The sequence below is a fragment of the Dasypus novemcinctus genome, chromosome 14 (assembly GCF_030445035.2).
Source record: "Dasypus novemcinctus isolate mDasNov1 chromosome 14, mDasNov1.1.hap2, whole genome shotgun sequence".
Classification (NCBI taxonomy): domain Eukaryota; kingdom Metazoa; phylum Chordata; class Mammalia; order Cingulata; family Dasypodidae; genus Dasypus; species Dasypus novemcinctus.
Window position 1 is genome coordinate 66,311,815 of NC_080686.1, and position 27,326 is coordinate 66,339,140.

At 40.1% G+C, this 27,326-nt stretch overlaps 1 protein-coding gene and 1 long non-coding RNA gene across 3 annotated transcripts in view; one reads left to right on the top strand and one right to left on the bottom strand.

Moving 5' to 3' along the window:
- Positions 1–1,194: 1,194 nt before the first annotated feature.
- Positions 1,195–27,107, bottom strand: LOC101427407 (uncharacterized). The gene is made up of 3 exons (XR_001118563.2): positions 26,571–27,107; positions 26,274–26,351; positions 1,195–6,439 (listed from the first exon to the last, which is right to left on the bottom strand). It is a non-coding gene; the product is annotated as an uncharacterized lncRNA (long non-coding RNA).
- The window catches only part of FZD6 (frizzled class receptor 6), a 44,194-nt gene continuing 43,823 nt past the window's right edge, over positions 26,956–27,326 (top strand). The window contains exon 1 of one of the 2 annotated variants that reach the window (XM_004457580.3): positions 26,956–27,249. The gene's annotated coding sequence lies outside the window, so the exon portion shown is untranslated. The remainder of the gene's footprint in view (positions 27,250–27,326) is intronic. The other variant, XM_071207968.1, reaches the window with a different exon arrangement.

The following is a 27,326-nucleotide window of genomic DNA, read 5'->3' on the forward strand; positions in this document are numbered from 1 at the left end:
GTTTTAATTCAATCATAACTCCTTTCATTTCCTTTCTACATATTTTACTGGTTAAAAACAGGCTCAGTGTCAGAGTCTAGTCAGAAACACTCTAGATATGTCAAATAGGGGACTTAATAAAGGGAATTACTACAAAAGTGCTACAAGGTCTCTGAAGGAGCAAAAAGGGTATAGCAAGCCAGCTGAAGGATTAGTAACTACAGGAATCTACTATCACCCCTAGGGTTGGAGAAAAAAAGGGAAAAGAGAGAAAGAAAATGTTGTCACCAGGCCTATCAGGCAATTACCAGAAAATGCCTGACTGATGGCAAGTGTCCAACAAATCTTTATTATAATTATCATCTGAAATAAATATTCCCAAAGCTTTTGGTGATGGTGGGAGGGGCAGTTGTAGTTCAGGAAGTCTAAGGGAAAAAGGTAGTCCAGTTTATCTCCCAATGTTTCTTTAAGTTATAATTCTATGAATATATTTGCTGAACATTTTCTTTCTCCCTTTTTTCTACATTATTCTTCGTCTCTTTGTCTAGTGTATTAGTTAGTCAAAGGGTTGCTGATGCAAAGTACCAGAAATCTATTAGGTTTTATGCAGAGTACTAATTTGGGGTAGAAGCTTACCAGGCCCTAAAGAGTCCAACTCAAGGTACCATAAGAGGTACTTACAAAAAAAAAAAAAAGGGTACTTTCTCACCCAGAGTCATTGGCCATGTGTTGAGCAAGATGGTGGGCAATGTCTGTGAGGGTTCAGCCTTCCTCTTCCTCTTAAGGCTCCATGGTCCCAGCTTCTTCCAATCTCAGATGTAGGCTGGGATAAGTCTGGTCTCTCACCCAGGGTTCATTTCTCTCCAGGTTCAGCTGAAGCTGTAAGCTATCAGGCTCATTCTCTTCCCAGGGCCTCTGCTGTGTCTATAAAGCTCTCTCTATTCCTCTGTGTTCTTCTCCTGTATATTTACTTCTCAGGGCTCCAGCATCAAAACTCCAACTCTCTCCTCTGTCATGTCATTTTCTCTGTGAACCCACCAAGGGGGCAAGACTCAACATTCTACTGAGGTGGCCAAATCAAAGCCTTAATCATAATTTAACCAAGAAAAAGTGAAACCTCTTAATTTAATATAATTTAATATGCCCAGAGGAATAGACCAGTCCACAAACACAATCCATTATCTTTTTTGGAATTGATAAACAATAACAAACTGCTACATCTAACAAGTGATTTCAGTCTTTATTGTTCTTATAGTACAGACTGGCTTTCAAATTTGACTTAATTATCACACTATTATGACAGATTTAGTTATTATATACTATGGCACTTCACAATTATGTCAAAATAATGTTTATTGGCCTGATATAGTGATATATACTTTTTTTTACTACATATTATTTTATTCCAACACTACTTTGATATGCTGAGACTTTAACCATAATACATTGAAAACTATGTTTATATTTGACTTTTCATTAAGATCTATTTAAAGATAAGACTTACAAATGTTTTATAATAGTTCTAATACATTGCAGAAGCTTGATTACAAAATATAATATTTTGTGCCAAAATTAGCCATCTCCTGCACAAGCTCTTCTACCTTTTCAGTGGTTTAGGAAAGCAAACTAGTATCAGGAGACTTAACTTTTATACAAACGATACCTATACAGCCTGAATATTATTAGCAACTTAAAGAACAATAATCCAATTGAAAATGACAAGAATTTCACAAGACATAACCATTCTTACATCTGCTTTAAAGGAGCACCTTATCTTGCCCAGAAATGGAGCTAATGAGACACACCTGGGAGCAAAATGATTTTTTCATGAGAGTAAAACACAAAACAAAATATTTTCATTTCTCAGCTACTTCCTTAGACATGGTACATTTCTTGGATAACTTACAAAGCAGTCTTTTGAGGAAAGGATGAATATAAAAGGAGTGTTGAGTACTAAATGAATCCAACCCAACAAGGTTAGTCTGTATCCAGTTACTGTGGGGTGCTAGTAGTATGTGATGATATATCAGTAGACGTATCAGGTCTTTCTCCAAAGTCAGGCAAAACTGTTTATTGTTCTGAATTTTTCCTGTGGTTAAGTTATTAACAGTAATGGGGGAAGCGGACTTGGCCAGTGGTTAGGGCATCCATCTACCACATGGGAGGTCCAAGGTTCAAATCCCAGGCCTCCTTGACCCATGTGGAGCTGGCCCATGCACAGTGCTGATGCGCACAAGGAGTGCCGTGCCACGCAGGGGTGTCCCCCCACGTAGGGGAGCCCCACACACAAGGAGTGAGCCCCGAAAGGAGAGCTGCCCAGCGTGAAAGAAAGTGCAGCCTGCCTAAGAATGGCACTGCCCACATGGAGAGGACAGCTGACACAACAAGACGACGCAACAAAAAGAAACACAGATTCCCGTGCCACTGACAACAACAGAAGCAGACAAAGAAGACGACACAGCAAATAGACACAGAGAACAGACAACGGGGGGGGGGGGAGGGGAGAGAAATAAACAATCTTTTAAAAAAAACAGTAATGGGGACTCTTTACATGATGTACAAAAAAAAAAAAAGCCTACAGAGGTACTGCAATCCTCTCTTAGATGTAGTCTGGGAGAATTATCTTTAAGTGAATCATTGCCAAGCCTTGGGTCAATTTTTTAAAGCTTTCTAAGGCACCAGAACATGGAAATGAATAATTTCTTCCCATCCTTATTTCCATCTCTGAACAATATTTATGCCAGTGGAAGGAAATTAGCATCTGGTCATTTGTTAGTGCTATCTTTCACCTTTAAGTTATTCTGTACTAGTTATACATAAGAAACTGTAATTTGAAAAAAATCACAAGAAAGCATGTACGAAAGAACCAGGTGAAGAAGTAGTCAAACAATAGTTTTCCCACACTTCAGAGGACAAGAAAGGGAATTGTAAGACAGCAGTATCAGTGCTTTCCAAAGTAAACTAGATGTTGCCTGTCCTTTCAGTTATAACTGTTGTGAAGCTCTATTCTCCTTAGCACCTACAAAAACCTTGGCATGAAGCGTGGACAAAAGAAGGCAATTTCTTTCTAACTTTGGCTTTTTAGAACATCCTACTTGCTCATTAAGGAGAGTGGGAATTGGCACAATCTTGGGAGACTTGAGACTCACACTTATGAGATTATTTGATCTGGGAAAGGCTTTGAAATTTCTGTTTTCTAGCACTCTCTACTGTCATCCTAACACTTCTGCATAATTCTATTTCTGGTTTAAAAAAAAAAAGTAAGAGAAAAATCTGGAAGAAATGAATCGTAGACTATTGAAGCTAAAAGCCATCCTGAAACAGTGAGATCACAGAAAACATATGAACCACCCCTTAATAACATAAATAATGATATTAATAATGATAGCTACCATTAATTGAGTGACTACTAAGTACCAGACATTTTATATTTGCTATTTCATCTAATTATCACAATCATCCTGTGTGGCAGTTTGATATTATTTATTAATTCTGAAAAAAGACGTTTGATTATGTTTGTAAGCTGGTCTGTTCCTCTGGCAATGATACCCTTTGACTGAATTAGATTCAGCTGAGATGTCTTTGATTAAATTATGTTATGATTAGGGCTTTGATTAGACCATATCATTAGGGTATATAGTTGAGTCCCCACCCACTTGGTGGGGATAAAACAGACTCTCACATGGAAATAGACACACAGAAAGGTAGATATGCAGAGAAGATACACAGAGGATCCTGCAGCCAGGGAGGAGAGATGAGCCTGATAGTTTACAGGTGACCTTGTGAAGAGACAACAGCAGCTGAGCCCAGAAAGACATGAGCCCTGGGAAGAGAGACAAGCCCTGTGCCAGCCTACAGTTGAGATAGTGTGAGAGATTGTTTGAAAAGAATGGCTGAAGTTATTGCCTTCCTTTTATCCATTCCTCTTTGCAATATGACTCTGCAATGCCTCCCATTGAGAAGTGACATCTATTTCCCCATCTCTTGATTCTGGGCTGGCCTTGTGACTTGCTTTGCCCAAAAGATGCAGCAGAAGTGATGGTGTGCCATTTCTAAGTCTAGGCCTCAAGGGGCCCTTGCATAGTTTCACTGCCCTTGTAGAAACCCTGAATCTATCATGCAAATAAACCATATAACTAGCCTGCTAGGGGATGAGAGACTGCGTGGAGAACAGAAGTGTTCCAACCAATAACCAGACACCTGCTAGACGCAGGGCCACTTAACTGACCTGTACTTGACCATACATGCAAGAGGGCGACCAGAAGAACCACCCAATTGACCCATAAACTCATGGGCAATAATCAATGGTTGTTGTGTGTGCGTCTCAAAAGGGATTAAGGGAAGAAGGGAATGCCTGATGCCCCAGTCAGACTAGTTCATGCCACCATTATGCCGGAACTCCAGAAGACCTCCAGGGACTTCTCTGGATGTACTTAAGAGTAGCCAACATTGGCTGCGCATCTCACCACTTGCCAGGCAAAGGTCTTATGCTTTATATAAATTAATTCCTTCAGCCTCACAACAACCAGGGAGAAATTTATTATTTTGAACCAATTTTACAGATATGCAACCATGGCACAGAGAGCTTAAAGAACCTATTCAAGATGCACATTTAGTAAATGTCCAGTCCAGGATTCAAACTCAGGAAGTCTAAACCTATGACCTTGGCTGTCAACCACACTATACTGCTTCTTGCTACTGACCTAAAGGGTAGGAGAATCTGCAAGGGCTATACTTATATTCCTCAAACCTGGTATTTATAAGCATTCCCCTGCTGCCTTTCACCAGGTTCTATTTATAGAGCCTGACGTGTCACCAAATACCTCATTCACATTTTCCAGACTTCTACATCAAAGTCATTTTTCTTACGATCTGTTACTAAGGAATCTCACTATTATACTTGAAGCTTAGAACTCGTGATCAGGTAAAATGTTTAAAATGATTCATAATCAAAGCATGGGAGCAAAAAGAAGAAACACTCTTTTTCCAGAAGAGAATCAATTCCCTAGGATGGAAGTTTCCATCCTATCCAGAATTGGACATTGTGTAAATTACGTTTAGAAAAGCAGATGAGATGAACCTATGCAAAAGATGTCAGCAGGGAATAAATGCTAAATAAAATGATAAAAGCAGATTTAAAAATCATGGCCAATGTCCAAGATATGTGGGCTTTCTCCCTGATGTTACTCTCCAGCTCAAGAGAGTTACAAAAATGCCTCAAATCACTGTTTTCTTTGTTAAATCCAATGGACTGCCAACATTTCTATCATAGTTAAATGAGCACAGCAGGCAAACAGCCAAGGAATGTGTCAATGCTAACATTTTCTGCACAGTCTGTAGTGTATAACCCTCTGAAATGTGCTCTTTTAAATGGGAACTCCTTTTGCCAATCCAGACGAAACACAACCAAGACAAACATTTTTCCAGAAACATCCTCTACCTTATCTAATTTTCCCATTAGAGCAGGAGAGTACCACTCATTTTCTTACCGTTATATTATTATTTCATTTTTATCCTTCATGCTTATATATATGCTACACTGTGAAATTTTCCTATTTTCCTTCAAATTGTTTTTTTATAAAAGTGATATATGCTCAATGAGAAAAAAAGAAAGATAAGAGTCCCCTTTACATCTCAGCCTTGGTCACTAATGATTTCAGTCAGCCTCAAGGGATCCAACATAAACAGTTTCCTGTGTTTCCTTGCAAATATATCTTTGTCTCTCCTCTCCATCTCAGTGCCATTTACCATATCCTGGTCTCACCTAACTCAACCTATACCTGCCAATTACATTTTTGTTTATAAACTATTAAAACTTATTTAGGAAAACATCCTGTAACTTTCATATTTGTCTCATAACTATAGTAAGCACTCAGAATGGCTTTTACAATCTCAGATATCACTAGTTGTTAAACTGTACATGCAATTTTCTTATCATCATTTATGCTACAATGGATTTGTTAATACAACAATTATTATATCCAGAATTTATATTAAAATTGAAATATTTTAGCCATAAAATTTCTGCTTAAAGAATCTCTCTCTTTTAATAAAGCACCATTCTTCAGATTATAGTTAATCCCACTTGGACAAAGTATGGTCATTTAAGTAAGAGACACTTTAAAAAATTAAAACGAAAGTGATCACTCAAAATTATATTTAAACAAAGACAAAAAATTTTCTCAAGTTTTTGTTGTGGTTTTGATCATTCATTAGATTTATTTGAGGGTTGAATCTGCCCTAAGAGTAACACAATTCTACTTTCAGAATGAAGGCGAAATCCAGCCTATGTGGAGGATAATGAAGAAAACTACCTGGTAGAAAGAAATTCCTTATAGTTAATAGAGAAGTGAAGGACCAGGCCAAACCTGTAGTAGAAGGTGATCTTCAAAGAGTCCATAAGTGTTTTCTGGCTAGTGATTGCTCTTCCCATGAACTCTACCATTCACATCCAGGGTGTCTAGATTGGAGGAAGAAGTGGAGAGTCAAAGACTGGTAGGGCTCACCCTGGCTTGAAGATCTCAGTACTAAAGAAATTGTATGTCCTTCTTACCTCCCAGTGCTCTTACAAAAATACATGTATATAGAATAAATCAGTATATACATATATATAATAAATTTTGTTATATAAATATGAATAACATTAATATACAATATAAAAATAAATTATACATATAAAGTTTTACGTTTTGTCAAAGTTATACATATAAAAGAGTTAACTAATTCTACAAGGTTTATATATATATAAACATTGGTTTCAGCCTCCCTCTCAGCCATTTTCTCTTTCCTAGAGGAACTTTTTAAACTGTTAATTCACTGACTCAAAGCACACCTGAGTTATTCCATTTCCCTGGTCTTCACTATTTGATTTTCTTCATTTCAAAAGGAATGAATTCTGATTGTAATGGTTTTGATGCTTACACAATTTGGGGAATTCTTTTTAAGAAAAAGACTGTGAGTTTACATATACAAAAATTAGATAGAGCCTTGGAAAGACCCCTGAAGTTTAAGCTTTATTAGCTTCATGGTAAATCTGCCTCTGTCTTCAATTGAAAACACACACAGTCCCTTGTGTCAAAATATTCCATTGCCACCTCTGAACTCTCTCCCAACCCACACACCAAGTGTGCAACAGCAAAATCGCTCAATAATTTTTCATTCAAGTAGCTCCCCCAAATCCCACCTCTTCTATAAAATCTTTTCTATCAAATGGCAACAGTAGCTATATTTCTTTAATTCCAATTTCTCTAAAAATTTAATTCTACATTTTCCTTCACTTACCTCCTAATACTACACAATTACCTCATTTGTTTTTAAGGCAATTTAAAAAGAAGCACATATAGTCATTAGCAGCCCATGAAGCACAATTAGGTATGAAGTTGGTTTTGTACACCAAGGGAAATTAATTTAGTTATTAATTAAATCACTAAGTTCAAGGCAAGAAGGTATTTTCTAGCTGCTAAAAGCTTTAGGGAAAAACACTATTTCTAATATTTGACTTAACATGGCTTCCTTGCTAGGGAAACAAGATATTAAATATTTAAGATGACCAGATGGGAGGTATTGATGCCACTAAAAAGAAAATCTAGCAGGGTAGATTCACAGGCATAAATTGTAACTCAAAGCATTGGCAGAGCTGAAGCTGTTTTTTTATTTAGCATTCTGAATCTCTATATTTGCAAATGACAACACCAGAGCTCCAAAAAAGGCAATCTTATATATCAAACTGTCATTTTAAAATGTGGCTTTTTCTTTAAGTGTCAAATTACTACTGCGCTGAAAAATTTACTTTTCTAATAATACTGGAGGTAGTAATTAGAAAGTTTATCATTTCTGGTCAACCATAATGGAAACAACCACAACATATTAAAAGGTTAATTGCTATGCTACAAACACGGCAGCGATTAGCTTTTCTTTTCCTCCCTCTCCCCCTCCCCCCTCCCCTCTCCCCTCTCCCCTCTCCCCTCTCCCTTTTCCCCCCCTCCTTCCTTCCTCCTCCCTCCTCCCTCCCCTTGACTTTCTCGTTTGTCTCTCTTTTGTTGTGTCATCATCTTGCTGTGTCACTCACTTGCACAGGCACTGGCTCATCACGCAGGCATGCTTTCTCTTCTTCCTTTTCATCAGGATGCCCCAGGGATAGAAACCGGGTCCTCCCATATGGCAGGCAGAGGCCTTATCACTTGAGCCACATCCACTTCCCTCAATCAGCTTTTAAAGCAGGGAGCAACAGGTAATGCATTTCAAGAGAAAGCTAAATTTTAAAACCAAGGCTATCCTTTATATTATGGATAAAATTAAGTCATTGCATGATCAAAGTCATGAATGTCATTTTGAGAGTCTAGAGCCCTGAGTAGGGCTTCCCAGGACTAGGCAAAGAAGAATTTGGGAGGGAAGCAGACAATGCAGGTCCTCTAATTGCTTCCTCACAAATTCTCCCCTTCCTTTTTTCCTCTTCTAGTCTCAGCTCAGCCAGCCTCTTCCAAGTAGGATCCCCTGCTGTTTGTCCCCTGAGCCCCTCATGCCTCAGCATCGGGTCAGCTGTGAAAGCAGCCTGCCCCCAGTTTTGGGTGTAGGACCCAGACAAGAATACAAAGGATGACACCATGTATGTCTAAATAGTTAAAAAGTCACAAATCCAGCTAACAAACTGTTAAATACAATATGTTCTATTCTCCCACTTTGAAAATTATACTTTTACAAAGACAAAATTTTTTTAAATGTGTAAAGCTATGTTTTAATGACAGACAAAATATAAAAAATGAATACACTTAATTTTTATATGTGTCTGCATTGTCTGGTGATGGGCTCGAGATGGTGGATAAGTAAAAATAGTTACATAATTTGTCAATTATTTACTCTATAAAATACCTTTTTCTTCCTTTCTTCCTAATAAAACCACTTAATTTTATTACAATGAAAATTTTCATGTAATCAGTATTCTATTAAAAATAACACCAAATTATATAACTTCTCTCAGTTATTGTAGCTCCTGGATTTTTGAAACTTAATTGCGGGAAGCAGACTTGGCCAAATGGATAGGGTGTCTGCCTACCATATAGGAGGTCCACGGTTCAAACCCTGGGCCTCCTTGACCTGTGTGGAGCTGGCGCATGTGTTGTGCTGATGCGTGCAAAGAGTGCTGTGCCATGCAGGGGTGTCCCCCATGTAGGGGTGTCCCCCACATAGGGGGGACCCATGCGCAAGGAGTGCACCCCGTAAGGAGAGCCACCCAGCACAAAAGAAAGTGCAGCCTGCCCAAGAATGACGCCACACACATGGAGAGCTGACACAGCAAGATGATGCAACAAAAAGAAATACAGATTCCCAGTGCTGCTGATAAGGATAGACATGGTCACAGAAGAATGCACAGCGAATGGACACAGAGAGCAGACAACTGAGGAGGAGGGGAAAGGGAGAGAAATTAAAAAAAAAAAAAGAAACTTAATTGTAACTTGGAAAACTTTGCTCTGCTAATTTGCTCCGAAATTTTCAATAAAATTCTTTAAATTATGAAAGCAATATTAATCTTCAAAAATGAATATTTTAATAGGACTGTAAATGGTGAATTTTTGCAACTTTTATTTCATAGGAAATGTTACATAGGAAAAGTCACCATACCATGATTTTCACCATCTCTTAGAGCAAGGTCTAGATTAACAACAGTATTCCTTAAATTCTTCTTTTCTAAATTTTCAGTGCTCAGTTTATTCTAATCTCTTTTCAATCAAGACTATATCTTAATGGTCATAGACTGGAACACGAAGAGAAGCAAAAAAAAGGAATGCTTGGTGCTACTGGGAAATAATATTTTCTTACGAAATAACCCATTTTCACTCACGCTATATAAGAGGAAGAATTTGACAAAGTAGTTTTACTTCTTACCTAAACACCTCCCCATAATCTAAAGGGTTGCCTGCCTCTGATGTTGGCAATGATGTAACACAAAAACCTTCATAGAATTAATAGCATTCATTTGTTCAAAGAGCAGTGGTTCTTTGAAACAAATCCAAGTGTGTTCCCTGGGCTAGAATCATCAGCATCTCCTGTAAACTTAATAGAAATAAATACATAGGCCTTACCCCAAACCTCCTGAGTTAGAAATTGTGAGGGTGAGGCCAACAATTTGATTTCACAAGCTTTCCAGGTGATTTTGGTGTACACTAAAGTTTGAGAACCAATGACATAGAACAAGAAAGGCCAAATGGTTCCTTGGGGCCTTAACAGTATTTGTCATGAGAACATGTATTCAAAACTATGTGTCAGGTGGCACTAGATCCTTAGTGATTGACAGTTGTGTGTTCTTTAATGAATTTGCATGAATGTGATTTTTTTTTTAAAGATTTATTTTTATTTATTTAATTCCCCTCCCCTCCCCCAGTTGTCTGTTTTCTGTGTCTTTTTGCTGCATCTTGTTTCTTTGTCCGCTTCTGTTGTCGTCAGCGGCACGGGACGTGTGGGCAGCACCATTCCTCGGCAGGCTGCTCCCTCCTTCGCGCTGGGCGGCTCTCCTTATGGGTGCACTCCTTGCGCGTGGGGCTCCCCTACGCGGGGGACACCCCTGTGTAGCACGGCACTCCTTGCGCGTGTTAATGCCCCGGCCAGCGGGGCAGGGAACAGGGGCTCGTGGTCGCGCGGAGGAGAATGGTGAGACAGGAGACGCGAGGAATGACAGCGAAACAGGGTGAGGATCAAGCTGCAAAGTTTTATTGTGAGAACAAAGCATTTATACTCTTGGGAAGGGGAGGGGTAGTGGGAGGGATGGCGGTTAGGGATTGGCTATTGCTGTTACTAGGGGAAGTGGCAGGGTTTAGGGATTGGCTATTGCTGTTGCTGGGGTGGAGGGCAGACTTCAATTTCGCGCCTTGCGCCTGCCTTACTGTGTTAGCCTGGGCAGTGGCGGGAACAGAGAACAAAGGAGCAGGGAGGGAGAAGAACCAGCAAATGGGCTCTGCTCTGGCGGCCATGCCGTTGGCATCGCTGATCTCAGCGCACGCCCGCACCAATCGTCCCCAACAGTGCGCATCAGCACTGTGCATGGGCCAGCTCCACACGGGTCAAGGAGGCCCGGGGCTTGAACCGCAGACCTCCCATGTGGTAGATGGACACCCTAACCACTGGGCCAAAGTCCGTTTCCCCATGAATGTGATTTTGATATGCAAGACTCAATAAAGCAAAGGGTCCAAAGCAGCAGACCCCCTCCCTTGCATCTCAGGTCATTACTGGACGTCATTTGGACCTTGTTAAATGAGAAACTAAATGTTAAAAAAAGATTTAAATGAATAAAAGTAATATAAAAATATAGACAGATTAATCTAGAACAAATAACTCAACATAATACAATAGTGCCACAATACAAGTAAGCACAAAGTTTCTACAGGAACCTACTTATCAGTGCTATCGGCAAAAATGGCAGAGTAAGGACCACTGAAAATTTGCTTCTTTATAAAAAGAAAGAAGAAACTGGCAAAAATGTTAGAATTAACTTCCTCAAAACTTTAGAATATTAACCTAAAGCTTGCAGCAACCCAGGGAGTATTTATTCAAGAAAAAGGGCTGAAACCCTGGTAAGAACAGCAAACTTTGTGGCATTTTAACTTGCCCTAGTCCCATTCTTCTATTCTACAGTTCTGTACTAACTTTGAAAAATAGCAACCTAAATTCCAGGGTAGTCTGGAGCCGCTGGGAGAAGCAGAATAGAGCTTAGCAGGAAAGTTTTTGTTGTATGTATGTTATTACCATTAAAAACAGAAAGAAAGTGCAACTAAAGAGATAGTGATAAAGCAATGCAATATATTAACCTGGATGAAATCTAGCAAGGGAAGAGAAAAGGCTTTAAGGGACATTATTGGGATATATGAAAAATATTCTAATATAGTCTATAAACTTTATATCAATGTTGAATTTCTTGAATTTGATAACTGTACTTAAGGTGGTTGTATAAGTAAACATCTTTGTTCTTTTTTTTTTTTAAGATTTATTTATTTATTTCTCTCCCCTTTCCCCCACCACCCCCCCACCCCGGTTGTCTGTTCTCTGTGTCTATTTGCTGCGTCGTCTTTGTCCGCTTCTGTTGTCAGTGGCCCGGGAATCTGTTTCTTTTTGTTGTGTCATCTTGTCATGTCAGTTCTCTGTGTGTGCGGCACCATTCCTGGACAGGCTGCACTTTCTTTCACGCTGAGAGTCTCTCCTTACGGGGCGCAATCCTTGCGTGTGGGGCTCCCCTACGCGGGGGACACCCCTGACTGGCACCGCACCCCTTGCGCGCATCAGCACTGCACATGGGCCAGCTCCACACGGGTCAAGGAGGCCCGGGGTTTGAACCGTGGACCTCCCATGTGGTAGACGGACGCCCTAACCACTGGGCCAAGTCCGCCGCCCATCTTTGTTCTTAGGAAATGTAAATAACGATATTAAGTGGTTAAGGAGCACGATGTATACAACTGTTCATAAAATCAATTGATAAATACACAGAAAGGCAGACAGGCAGATTGCTGGATAGACAGATGGGCAGACAGGCAGATAGTTAGAATGATACAACCAATGTGGCAAAATGTTAAAATTTGTGGATCTGGGTATCTGGGGGGGGTGGGGGGGGAGGAGTGGGGTAGGGATATATTGGAATTCTCTATGTGGAGTTTTTATCATTTTTGTAACAGTCCTCAAGTTTGGAAGTATTTCAAAATTAAAAATTTAAAAAAAGTACAACTTCACAGAAAGACAAGCCAAGGACCAGATGGCTTTACTGTTAAATTCTATGAAATGTTTAAAGAATAATTAACACCAATCCCTCTCAAACTCTTCCAAAAATATTAAAGAGGAGGGAACACTTCTAACTCATTCTATGAAGCCAGTATTTCCCTAAGACCAAAACTAGACAAAGACATCACAAGAAAAGAAATTACAGACCAGTATCCTTTATAAAGATAGATGGAAAAGTCCTCAACAAAATACTAAGAAATTGAATCCAGCAGCATATGAAAAGGATTATGCACCAAGACCAAATGGGATTTAGCCTAGGAATGCAAGTTTGGTTCAATATCTGAAAATCAATCAATCTAATAGAATGTATTGATTGAATAAAAGATGAACCCACATAAAAGGCATCCAGATTGAAAAGGAAGAAGTAAAATTACTCTATTTGCCAATGACATTATCTTGTATCTAGAAAATCCTAAGGAATCCTTACATAAAAATTAAGAGCCAATAAAAGAATTCAGCAAAGTTGCAGTATATAAGCTAGACAAAAAATCAGTTGTATTTCCATAGATGAGTAATGAAAAATCTCAAAATGAAATTAAGAAAACAATTCCATTCATAATAGCATTATAATATTTAAAGAGGATTGTGGGAAGATGGCATTGGATTAGGCAGGCAAGGCTCAGATCTCTCACAAAAACAATGGAGAAAGCATCAAAAGCTACCTGAGGGATCTGCTTTGGGGGTCAGCAGACCACGACAGTGCCTCACAACTCCCAGCAGAGAGAGGGAAAGAGAGACAAAGAACCCAACACAAAAAACTGAGTTACTAAACCTCCACTGCCAGGAAGGGCTCATCTCCAAATAGTAAGTGGGCATAAAACCCCTGGCTTATTGCAGCTGACTGAGAGAGGAGCAGACATCTTCTTCATCAGCTGTTACAAGAGAAAAGGAACAGGGAGTCAGGGAGAAAAAGATGTTTCTACAATAATGGTTGGAAACTTCAATACACCACTCTCAATATTGGATAGAATATCTGGATAGAGGATAAATAAGGAAACAGCTTGATAATATGATACATGATCTACAGACATCTATAGCGCATTGCACCCCAAAACAGCATGGTATACAGCTTTTAAAGTGTTCATGGATCCTTCTCCAAGATAGAATATATGTTGGGCCACAAGACAAGTCTCAATAAATTTTAAAAGATTGAAATTATACAAAACACTTTCTCTGATCATAACAGAATAAAGCTGGAAATCAATAATGATGGAAAAAGGGAAATTCAAAAATATATGGAGATTTAACAACACACTCTTAAATATCAGTGGCTCAAAGAAGAAATTGCAAGAGAATTCAGGAAATATGTTGAGACAAATGAAAATAAGAACACAACATATCAAAATCTATGGGAAAGGGAAGCGGCTGTGGCTCAATCAATTGGGCTCCCGTCTACCATATGGGAAGCCCTAGGTTCGCATCCCAGGGCCTCCTTGTGAAGGCATGCTGGCCCATGCCCACCGAGCGCTAACAGCCCGTGCCTATGAGAGATGATGGCTGGTGCCTGCGAAGAGCTGACAGCCCATGTCCATGGAGAACTGGTGCATCAAGATGATGCAACAAAAGGAGACAAGCAGACAAGTAGAAGCATGCACAGCAAATGGACACAGAGAGCAGACAGCAAGCAAGCTGCAAGGGAGGAGGATCAATTTTTTAAAAAAATCTATGGGACAATCTAAAGGCAGTGGTGAGAGGGAAATTTATAGCCCTGAATGTTTACATTACAAAAGAAGAAAAGAGGACTTCTGGGAAGATGGTGGACTAGAAAGACACAGTACTCTCTTCTCCTCCAGAAAAATAGCTAGAGGACAGGCTGAAACAGCCTAGACAAAGATCTTCTAGGGTTTAGGACAGTAGGTAAAGGCTAGACACTGCCTAGAGGAGAGGAGGAAAAGGAGGGAAATTGCAACTACAGAACTGTGAGTTGAAACCACTAGCAGCTGCTGCCAGCACCATCCCGCACACTAAAGACACTAGAATTCTCAGGTTTCGGGGCCTGTAGCTACAGACATAAAGCCAACTCAGCTTCTGACCCACAAATTTGTTCTGCTGTGTCCCACTAGCCCTTCAAGGCTGAGTGGGACCACACCATGGTTTGTCCTAGGAACCCACACAGGAAAGGAGAAATTCGACCCTCACAATCTCCCTCTCTTCGGGCTGGAACTGATTATTGAGGATGCCCCAGGAAAGGGGAGAGAGAGGGACACAGCCTAAGGCTGACCCAGCTTTTGACTCACAAATTTGGTCTGCCATGTCCCAGGAGCCCTTCCAGGCCAGGTGGGGCCACACCATTGTTTGACCCTCTCAATCTCCTTCTATACTAACTGAGACTGATTATTGAGATTTTACAGGGGAATGGAAATATTTCCTAGCCAGGAAAAGGGAGGGGGCTGACAGAGAAGGCTGGAGAACAGTCTCAGAGAAAGTTTGAATTACAAGGCTCCTAGCCTCCAGACAGAAAGCTCTATCACATTGATCCAGTCTGTGTTGCAACAAATACATTCCAAGCAGGCGTTGAATGCAGAGCTGCCAAAGAGCGCCATCTGCTGGCAGACCAAGGAAGTGCACATGAGAAAATTTAAAAATAAGTAGGAGGGCTTTCCTGGCCTCTATAACCTTCCTCCCCAAGGCCCTAGGAAGTGAGTCTACACCCAATTACTGGGTCCAGTGCCCAATTTTGAGCAATTAGCAGGGACATTCCTAACAATCCAGGTCAAGTCAAGAATCAAAGAGCAGTGGTAACACAGCCCCCTGCCACTAATTCCCTACAAAAGAGAAAGAAATTGAATGTCTGAGTAAATTACATCCTAATCAGATGCCTAGACATCAGGAAAAAATTACAAGCCATATTAAGAAAATAGAAGACAGGGCCCAAGAAAAGAAATATATCAAAGCCCCAGAAGAGATGCAGGATTTGAGAGAACTAACTAGTGAGATGAGCACAAATTTCCAACATCAGATTAATAAGTTGAAAGACAATATGGCTAAAGAGATAAATACATCAAGAAGATGTTGAGCAAGTGCAAAGAGGAATTTGAAATCCTGATCAGAAAAGTAACAGAGCTCATGGGAATGAAAGACACTATAGATGAGATAAAAAACATATTAGAGGGAAGCAGACTTGGCTCAATGGATAGAGTGTCCACCTACCACATGGGAGGTCCACAGTTCAAACCCAGGGCCTCCTTGACCTGTGTAGAGCTGGCCCACACACAGTGCTGATGCGCACAAGGACTGCCATGCCACGCAGGGGTGTCCCCCGCATAGGGGAGCCCCACACGCAAGGAGTGCACCCTGTAAGGAGAGCCACCCAGAGTGAAAGAAAGTTCAGCCTGCCCAGGAGTAGCACCACACACATGAAGAGCTGACAGCAAGATGATGCAACCAAAAGAGACACAGATTCCTGGTGCCACTGACAAGAATAGAAGCAGTCACAGAAGAAAACACAGTGCAGGGACACAGAGAACAGACAACTGGGGAGGGGGGGAGGGGAGAGAAATAAATAAAAGATAAATCTTAAAAAAAAAAACATAGTAGAGGGAAGCAGACTTGGCTCAACTGATAGAGCATTGGCCTACAATATAGAAGGTCCAGGGTTCAATACCCAGGGCCTCCTGGTCCATGTAGTAAGCTGGCCCATGTGCAGGGCTGCCACATGCAAGGAGTGCCATGCCATGCAGGGATGCCCCATGCATATGGGTGCCCCACATGCAAGGAGTGCACCCCACAAGAAGAGCCACCCTGTGTGAAAAACGCAGCCCACCCAGGAGTGGCACCACACACACACAGAGCTGACACAGCAAGATGATGCAACAAAAAGAGAAACAGATTCCCAGTGCTGCCTGACAAGAATGCAAGTGGACACAGAAGAACACACAATGAATGAACACAGAGAGCAGACAACAGAGGGGCAGAAGGGGAGAGAAATAAATAAATCTTAAAAACACACACACATACATTAGAGGCCTATAACAGCACACTTGAAATGACAGAAGAAAGAATAAGTGATACAGAAGACAGAACAGCTGAAATTGAAGAGAAAAAAGAATAGAGAGAGAAAAGAATAGAAAAAATTGAGCAGGGGTTCAGAGAGTTGAATGACAACATGAAACACAATAACATATATGTCATGGGAGTTACAGAAGGAGAAAGAAGGGAAAAGGGACAGAAAGAGTATATGAGGAAATAATAGCTGAACATTTCCCAACTCTCACTGTATTAATCAGCAAAAGGGCTGATGTAAAATACCACAAATCTGTTGGGTTTTAAAAGGGTATTTATTTGGGGGTAGAAGCTTACAGTTATCAGGCCATAAAGCATAAGTTATTTTCCTCACCAAAGTCTGTTGCCACATGTTGGAGCAAGATGGCTGTCAACTCTGCAAGCGGTCAGCCTTCCTCTTCCTCCTAAGGCTCTGTGGTCCCAGCTTCTTCCAATATCAGCTGTAGGCTGGGATAAGTCTCTCTCTTGAACTTGTTTCTCTCCAGGCTCAGCTGCTCTGCTCTCTACACAAGGCCAACTGTAGACTATCAGGCTAATGGCTTGTCTCTCTTCTCTGGGGTCTCTGCCATGTCTAATGGAGCCCTCTCTCCTTCCTCGCCTATCTGCATCTCTGTGTTTACTTCCTGGAGCTCCAATATCAAAACTCTAACCTCCCTTCTGTTTCTCTGTGTGTCCTTGCTGACCAAGGGGGCAAGGACTCAATGTCCTCCTGCTGTAGCCCAATCAAAGCCTTAATCACTATTTAATCAAGTAAAACTGAAACCTCTGAATCCAAAATAATCTAATATGCCCACAATAACAGACCAGTTTACAAACATAATCCAACATATATTTTTGGAATTCATAAACAATATCAAACTGCTACACTCATGAAAATAATGAACTTACATCTCCAAGAAGCACACTGTACCTCTATCAGAATAAATTCAAATAGACACATTCCAAGGCACATACTACCCAGAAGGTCAAATGTCAAAGATAAAGAGAAAATTCTGAGAGCAGCAAGGGAGAAGCAAACCATCACATACAAGGGACGCCCACTAAGACTTACGTACATTTCTATTCAGAAACCATATAGGCAAGAAGACAGTGGTATGATACAATTGGGAGACTGAAAGAAAAACTGTCAGCTGAGTATTCTTTATCCAACAAAATTGTCCTTCAAATATGAAGATGACTATAAAATATTCAAAAGCAAACAGAAACTAAGTGCGTTCCAAAAAAAAAATCCACCTTTGCAGGGAATATTAAAGGAAGACTTAGAACCTGAAAGAAAAAGACAGGAGAGAGAAGCTTGGAGGGAAGTGTAGAAGAAAGAATAGCAGAAAGGATAACCAAAAGAGTAAAAAGACAAATATGAAATGACATATGAAAACCAAAGAATAAAATAGTGGAGGTAAATAATGCCTTTATAGTAATATCATTGAATGTGAATGGATTAAAATTCCCAATCAAAAGATACAAGCTGACAGAATGATTAAAAAAACAAAAAAACATAAGCCCTCCATATGTTGCCTACAAGAAACTCAGCTTAGACCCAGGGATACAAAACAGCTGAAAGTGGAAGGTTGGAAAAAGATACTCCATGCAAATAAGAGCAGGGTAGCTATACTAATATCAGAGAAAACAGACTTTAAATGCAAAAAAAGTTATAAGAGATATAGAAGGTCATTATATATTAAAAAAGGGACAATCCATCAAGAAGATATAACAGTCAAAAATATCTATGCACCTAACCAGGGTGCCCCAAAACCTGAGACAAACTCTGGGAAAACTGAAGGGAGAAATAGACATCTCTACAATAATCATTGGAGACTTAAACACCCCACTCACATCATTAGATAAAACTAGAAAGAAGATCAGTAAGGAAACAGAGAACTTGAACAATATGATAAACAAGTTAGACCTAACAGACATATACAGAACACTGCTTCCAAACTCAGCAGGTTATACATTCTTCTCAAGTGCCCTTGAAATCTTTCTCCAGGATAAACCATGTTAGGGCACAATGTAGCTCTCAATAAATATAAAAAGACTGAAATTATACAAAGCACCTTCTCAAATCATAATGGAATGAAACTGGAAATCAATAATAGACAGGAAAAAAGTAAATTTGCAAATGTATGAGACTGAACAACACACTCCTAAATAATCATTGGCTCAAAGAAGAAATTGAGAGTGAATCAGTAAATTATTGAGACAAATGAAAGCAAGAACACAACTTATCAAAACTTATGGGATACAGCAAAGGCAGTCTTGAGAGGGAAATGTGTAGCCCTAAATATCTATATTTAAAAAGAAGAAAGAGTTACACACAGAGATTTAACTGAACAACTAGAAAAACTAGAAAAAAAGAAGAGCAAACCAATCACAAAGCAAGGAGAAGAAAAGAAAGAATAAAAATTAGAACAGAAATGAGTGAAATTGAGAACAACAACAAAAAAGAATAGAGAAAATCAACAAAACCAAAAGCTGGTTCTTTGAGAAGATCAATAATATTGACAAACCCCTAGCTAGACTGACAAAGAAAAAGAGAGAGGAGATGCAAATAAATACAATCCGAAATGAAAGGGGAGAAGTTACAAATGACCCCACAGAATAAAAAGAATCAACAGAGGATACTATGCGAAACTATATGCAAGCAAACTAGACAACCTAGATGAAATGGACACATTCCAACAAATGCACAAACAACATACACTGATGCTAAAAGAAATACAATCAATTAACAAACCAATCACAATGAAAGAGATTGAATTTGTCATCAAAAATATCCAAGCAAAGAAAAGTCCAGGACCAGATGGCTTCACAGGTGGTTTCTACCAAGCAAAAAAAGAATTAACAACAATCTTGTTTAAACTCTTCCAAAAGAGTGAAGAGGAGGAATATTACCCAACACATTTTAGGAAGCCAACATCACCCTAATACCAAAGCCAGATAAAGAAACAACAAGAAAAGAAAATTACAGACTACTCTCTCTAATGAACATAGACACAAAAATTCTCGCCAAAATACTTTCAAATAGAATCCAACAGCATATCAAAAGACTTACACATAATGACAAAGTTGGATTTATTCCTGGTATGCAAGGTTGGTTCAACATAAGAAAATCAATCAATGTAATACACCACATTAACAAATTGAAGGAAAAAGAACACCTGATAATCTCTATTGATGCAGAAAAGGCATTCGACAAAATCCAGCATCGTTTTTTGACAAAAACAGTTCAAAAGACAGGAATAGAAGGAAAATTCTTCAGTAAGATAAAAGGCATATATGAAAAACCCACAGTCAACATCATACTCAATGGGAAAAAGTTGAACGTTTTCCCTCTAAGATTGGGAACAAGACAAGGATGCCTACTGTCACCATTGTTAGTCAATATTGTACTAGAAGTTCTAGCTGGGGCAACTAGGCAAGAATAAAAAAATTAAAGGCACCCAAATAGGAAAAGAGGAAGTAAAACTCCCACTATTTGTGGATGACATGATCCTGTACTTATAAATTCTGAAGTATCCACGACAAAGCTACTTGAGCTAATAAATGCATTCAGCAAAGTGACAGGATACAAGATCAACATGCAAAAATCAGTAATGGTTTTGTATACTAGGACTGAACAATCTGAGGGGGAAATCAGGGGGAAAAATCCATTTTCAATAGCAACAAAAAGACTCAAATACCTAGGAATTAATTTAACCAAGAAGTACAGGATATGCAGAAAATTATAAAACAATGCTAAAAGAAATAAAAAGAGACCTAAACAAATGGAAAGACATTCCATGTTCATGGATTGGAAGAATAAATATCACAAAAATGTCAATCTTACCCAAACTGATTTATAGATTCAATGCAATACCAATAAAAATTCCAACAGCCTACTTTACAGAATTAGAAAAGGCAATTACCAAATTCATTTGGGAGGGAAAGTGCGCCTGAATAGCCAAAAGCATTCTAAAAGAGAAGAGCAGCATGGGAGGAATTTCACTGCCTGACCTTGAAACATATTACAAAGCTTCAGTGGTCAAAACAGCATAGTACTGACATAAAGATAGACACATTTATCAGAGGAATAGAATTTTGAGAATCCAGAAATAAACCCTCACCTATATGGCCAACTGATTTTTGACAAACCTACTAAGTTAATGTTAATGGGACAAAACAGTCTTGTAAACAAATGGTGCTGGGGTATCTCTAACCAAAAGAATGAAAGAGGACCCCTATCTCACTCCCTATACAAGAATCGACTCAGAATAGATCAAAGGCCTAAATATAAAAGCCAAGACCATAAACCTACTAGAAGGAAATGTAGGGAAACATCTTCAAGACCTTGTAGTAGGCAGTGGTTTCTTGGACCTTACACCCAAAGCACAAGCAACAAAAGAAAAAATAGATAAGTGGGACCTCCTCAAAATTAAACACTTTTGCACCTCAAAGGACTTTGTCAAAAGAGTGAAAAGGCAGTCAAGTCAATGGGAGAAAATACCTGGAAATCATATATCCAGTGAGGTTTAATATCCAGTATATGTAAAGAGATGTTACAACTCAACAATAAAAAAACAAACAACCCAATTAAAAAATGGGCAAAAGACTTGAATAGAAATTTGTCCAAAAAAGAAATACAAAAGACAAGAAAAAAAAGAAGAAATGTTCAACATCACTAATGATTAGGGAAAGGCAAATCAAAACTACAATGAGATATCATTTCAACACCTATCAGAATGTCCACTAATAAAAAGACAGAGAACTACTAGTGTTGGAGAGGATATGGAGAGATAGAACACTATTCACTGTCAGTGGATGTGGTACAGCCACTGTGCAGGATTGTTTGGTAGTTCTTAAAGAAGTTGAATATAGACTTGCCACATGGCCCTGCAATACCACTACTGGGTATATATGGAGAAGAACTGAGAGAAGTGACATGAACAGACATCTGCGCACAGATGTTCACAGCAGTATTATTCACAATTACCAAAAGTTTTAAACAACCCAGGTGTCTATCACGTGATGGAATATAATGCAGCTGTAAGAAGAAATGAAGTTTTAAAACATGACAGTATGGATGAACCTGGAGGACATTATGTTGAGTGAAGCAATCCAGACACAAATGGACAAAAACTGTATGATTTTGTTACTACGAATGAAATATATTGTGTAACAAATGGTATGAAAAAACAGAGAGATCTAAAATTGAAGATTTAACTTCACACCAGGAGAAACTAGGAAAAGAACAGCAAACGAATCCCAAACCAAACTGAAGGAAAGAAATAGGAAAGATCAGAGAAAAATGAATGGAGAGGAAAAAAACAGAATCAACAAAACCAAAAGTTAGTTCTTTGAGAGTACCAACAAAATTGACAAACCCTTAGCTAGACTGACAAAGAAAAAAAGAGAAAAGACTCAAATAAAATCAGAAATGAGAGTGGGGACACTACCACTGATCCCACAGAAATAACAGAGATCATAAGAGGATACTATGAAGAACTGTATGCCCAAAAATACTTTACAGTGTAGAGGAAATGGACAAATTCCTAGAAACGCATGAACCACCTATACTGACCCTAGAAGAAATAGAAGACCTCAACAAAGCAATCACAAGTGAAGAGATTGAAACGGTTATCAAAAACCTCCCAAAGATGAAAAGCCCAGCACCAGATGGTTTCACAGGTGAATTCTACCAATCATTCAAAGATGACCTAATATCAATCTTGCTCAAGCTCTTCCAAAAAAAAATTGAACAGGGGTGAATGCTACCAAACTCATTCTATGAAGCCAACGTCCCCTAATACCAAAACCAGAGAAACATACTACAAAAAAAATTACAGACCAATATCTCTAATGAATATAGATGCAAAAATCTTAAACAAAACACTTGCAAACAGAATCCAAAAGCAAATTGAAAGAATTATACACCACGATCAAGTGGGTTTTATCCCAGGTATACAAGGGTAGTTCAACACAAGAAAATCAATTAATGTCATAAACCACCTTGATAAATTGTAGAAGAAAAATCGTATGATCCTATTTATTTTAAAGATTTATTTTTTACTTATTTCTCTTCACTTCCCCCCACTCCCCCCACACCCATTGCCTGCTCTCTGTGTCCACTTGCTGTGTGTTCTTCTGTGTCTCCTTGCATTCTTGTCAGTGACACCAGGAATCTGTGTCTCTTTTTGTTGCATCGCCTTGCTGTATCAGCTCTCCATGTGTGCAGCACCACTACTGGGCATGCTGCACTCCCTTCGTGCAGGGCAGCTGTCCACGTGAGGCACTCTCCTTGCACGTGGGGCTCCCCCACACGGGGGACACCCTTGAGTGGCAGGGCACTCCCTGCACGCATCAGCACTGCACCTGAGCCAGCTCACCACATGGGTTAGGAGGCCCTGGGTCTGAACCCTGGCCGTCCCATATGGCAGGCAGAACTCCATCAGTTGAGCCACATTCGCTTCCCTGATCCTCTCTATTGATGCAGAAAAGGAATTTGACAAAATACAGCACTTTTTCTTGATTAAAAAACACTCCAATAGAGAGGAATATAAGGAAACTCTTTCAATGGTAAAGTGCATATATGAAAAACCTACAGCCAGTGTGGTACTCAATGGTGAAAGACTGGAAGCTTTCCTGCTGAGATCAGGAACAAGACACCAATGCCCACTGTCATCTTTATTATTCAATGATTGCAGTAGAAGTTCAGTTAGGCTAGACAACTAAATAAAAGGCACCCAAATAGGAAAGGAAGAAACAAAACTCTATTTACTCATGACATGAGCCTATATCTAGAAAATCCTGAAAAATCTACAACAAAGCTACTAGAATGAATAGACAAGTTCAGAAAAGTGGTGGGATACAAGATTAACATGCAAAAAATCAATAGTGTCTCTATACACTATTAAAATGCAAGCTGAGAAGGAAATTTTTTAAAAATTCCATTTATGATAGCAACTAAAATAATCCAATATTTAGGAATAAACTTAACCAAAGACATAAAGGACCTGTATTCTGAAAATTACAAAACATTGCTTTAAAAAAAAAAAAAATGAAGAAGACTTAAATAAATGGAAGGATGTTCCATATTCATGAACTGGAAGACTAAATATCATTAAGATGTCAGTTCTACCCAAACTGATTTACAGATTCAGTGCAATTCCAATAAAAATGCCAACAGCCTTTTTTGCAGAAATCAAAAAGTCAGTAACCAAATTTATTTGGAAGAGTGGCTCTGAATAGCCAAAAATGTCTTAAAATGAATGAAATTGGAGGACTCTCATGTCCTGACTTTGGTAAAGACAACATGGTACTGGCATAATTGACCAATGGAACTGAATCAAGAACTCAGAAATCAACCCTCTGTTCTACAGTCAAGTGATTTTTGACAAGGCAAATCAAAACTACAATAAGGGAAGCAGTCTTTGCCCAATGGATAGGGCATCCACCTACCACGTGGGAGGTCCATGGTTCAAACCCCGGGCCTCCTTGACCTGTGTGGAACTGTATTACTCCAGGAAATCATATTCTTAAAGCTAATCCATTCGTATGGGTGTAAACTTGTTGTAAGTATGACCTTTTGATGAGGTTACTTCAGTTAAGGCATGGTCCAGTGTGGGTCTTAATCCTCTAACTGGAGACCTTTAAAAGAGAATGAAATTCAGACTAAGAAAGAGAAAAGTCTTGAAAGCAAGAAGCTGAAATGGAACCTGGAAGAGAAGGGAGAGGCCAGCAGATGTCACCATGTGACTTGCTATGTGATGGAGGAGTCCAGGATCACTGACAGCTGGTCTTTGGGAAGAAAGCATAGTCTTCATGATGCCTTGATTTGGACATTTTTCTCAGTCTCAAAACTGTAAGATACTAAATTCCTATTGTTAAGCCAACCCATTTCCTGGTATCTGCTAGCTAACTAAAACAGAACTATTCAAGTAAGAGTCTGCTATTTCTCATTTTACTCACCACTATCCCCCAGCATCAGTGCAGAAGAGTAAAAAGAAGAGTAAGAGAATGAATAAAACCACCACTGTCAGATTGTTATCCATATTTTGCAGATGAGAAAAGTAAGGCCCAGAGAGGTCAAGTAACTTGCTTAAGGTCACACAGCTCGAAAATGTCAGAGTTAAGCTTTGAAACCAGGGATTTTGAACACCAAAGTCTATGTTCTTAATGCCATTGAGATGAACTTTTTATATCAAAAAATAAATCATTATCAGTGATTAAAAGAAATAAAAAGACATGGAGGAAACTTACATGAACATAGCTAAGTGAAAGAAGCAAGTTTGAAAAGGCTATACAATATATGATTCCAACTACATGACATTCTGGAAAAGGTAAGACTAGAGAGACAGTAAAGGGAACCAGACTTGGCCCAGTGGTTAGGGCATCCGTCTACCACATGGGAGGTCCACAGTTCAAACCCTGGGTCTCCTGGACCTGTGTGGAGCTGGCACAGTGTGGAGCTGGCCCAGGCGCAGTGCTGATGTGCGCAAGGAGTGCCCTGCCACGCAGGGGTGTCCCCCACGTAGGGGAGCCCCATGCGCAAGGAGTGCACCCTATAAGGAGAGCCGCCCAGAGCGAAAGAAAGTGCAGCCTGCCCAGGAATGATGCCACACACCTGGAGAGCTGACACAACAAGATGATGCAACCAAAAGAAAGAGAGATTCCCATGCCGCTGACAACAACAGAGGTGGACAAAGAAACAAAAAATAAATTTTTAAAAAGAGAGACAGTAAAAAAAATCAAAGGATGCTAGGGCTTCAGGGTCCTGCAGAGGGGATTTATTTAGGGCAGTGATACTGCAGAGGTGGATACATGACATTATGCATTTATCAAAACCCATAGAATTGTACAACACAAACAGTGAATGGTAATGTAAACTCTGGACTTCTGTTAATAATAATGTATTAATATTGGTTTATCAATTGTAACAAATGTACCACATTAGTGCAAGATAATAACAATAGGAGAAAGGGGAGAAGGAAGTGGCCCATATGGGAAGTCAATATTCTTGCTCAATTTTTCTCTAAGCATAAAACTGCTCTAAAAGGTAAAGTCTATTTTAAATGGATGAAAATAACAGGGGGAAACATGATTATATATAGGAAATCACCTAAACTCTCCAAATTCACCCTGACAAAAATCATTGTGGCTCATCACCGCTCATTATGTAATCAAATACCACTCAAGTTAAACAGTTTTTGTTTCAGTGTAATTCAATTTATACCATCTTTTCCTTCAAATCACATTACATTTGTTCATCTGAATGTCAAAGGCATCATTTAAAAATGTCACTGCCTGGTTCTGCTTCAAGCCTGTCCACAGAAGGGTTCATCAAGTTTGTGAAAATTGGGGAGAAATATTCTCCCTACATAGAAACTTAGGTTCTGCAATATATAAGTAAATTGTCCAGGTCTTAATGGTATGATTTCTTCACGACTTGCTATCCCCCAATATCAGTCCTAGGCTTTTGGTAAAACTGGGGAGGAATTCGCCCCTCCAATTTCAAGCCTTTTCCCATTTTGCTGTTTTGCAGGTTTCAAAACACTTACTCTGGTTATTCAGCAGTGCCCTTCATCCCAGGTACTTCATGAAATCTGATCTTTGTTTTCTGAAGCAGGATGTTTTATCTGATAGTGACAATAGCCTCCAATTAAACACGACTTTGCGTTTTTCAAAGTTCATTTGCTTCTCATGCAATTCTGTCTACCTCTTGAAGTGTCTTGCAGATTAGATAGATGTAGATGCATGATTTATAGACAATACTAGTAAGGGCTAACTGTCATTATAACTCTCATCATTTCCATTACTACGAAGAAACTAAGGCCCTGAAAGATCAGGCAATTTACCTGAGATGATGAGTGGCAGAGTTGGACAGGATTTTCAAGCGTAAATACCCCTGCAGGGCCTGCCAGGGCTGGAATCCCACTGCCGCCCGTGCTTCAAGTTAGCTACCAGGCTCCCCAAATGAAAGGGGCCTTTTAGGACGTTATCCTGGAACATGTAAGTATGCCTCCACTTCCCAACTCAGGTCACCTGTCCAATTGACTTCACAGAGCAAAGCGGCCCTGTGAAAGAGCTCTCGGCTCCTTAAAACCCAAGTGCGGCTGGGCCGTGAGACTTTACAGCTAGAGTGTTTTATTCTGAGGATCTCCCAGAGCGTCCCAAGTCCCAGCTAGGCTGAACCTCTCCGGACCCCGACAGCGATACAGGGCACGGCCCTGCGCCTCAGACACCGTAACAGAGCAAGGCGGCGCGGACGTGCCGGTTCCACGGCCCGAGGCAGGCACCTGCGGCGCCGCGCCCCAGCCCCGCCCGCGCGGCGCCTCAGCCAGGCCCGGCCGCGGCGAGCCGCGACCTGCCCGCCCGCCCCGCAGCGCAGTCTCGCGGGATCGCTCAGCTCTCGCGCCCCGCGGGGCTCGGGGGGAGGCTCGGGTTCCGAACGCTCCCGGGAGCCGTCGACAGCCGCTCGGAGACCGCGCCGGGACGAGGGCGGGGAGGGAGAGCGGCCCCCGACTGCCGCCCGAGGTGAGGCTCCTCGCCCCCGCCTGGGCGGGCGGCCGCGGCGAGGCGGGCGTGGGGCGGCCGGGCCCGGCGGAGCGCGG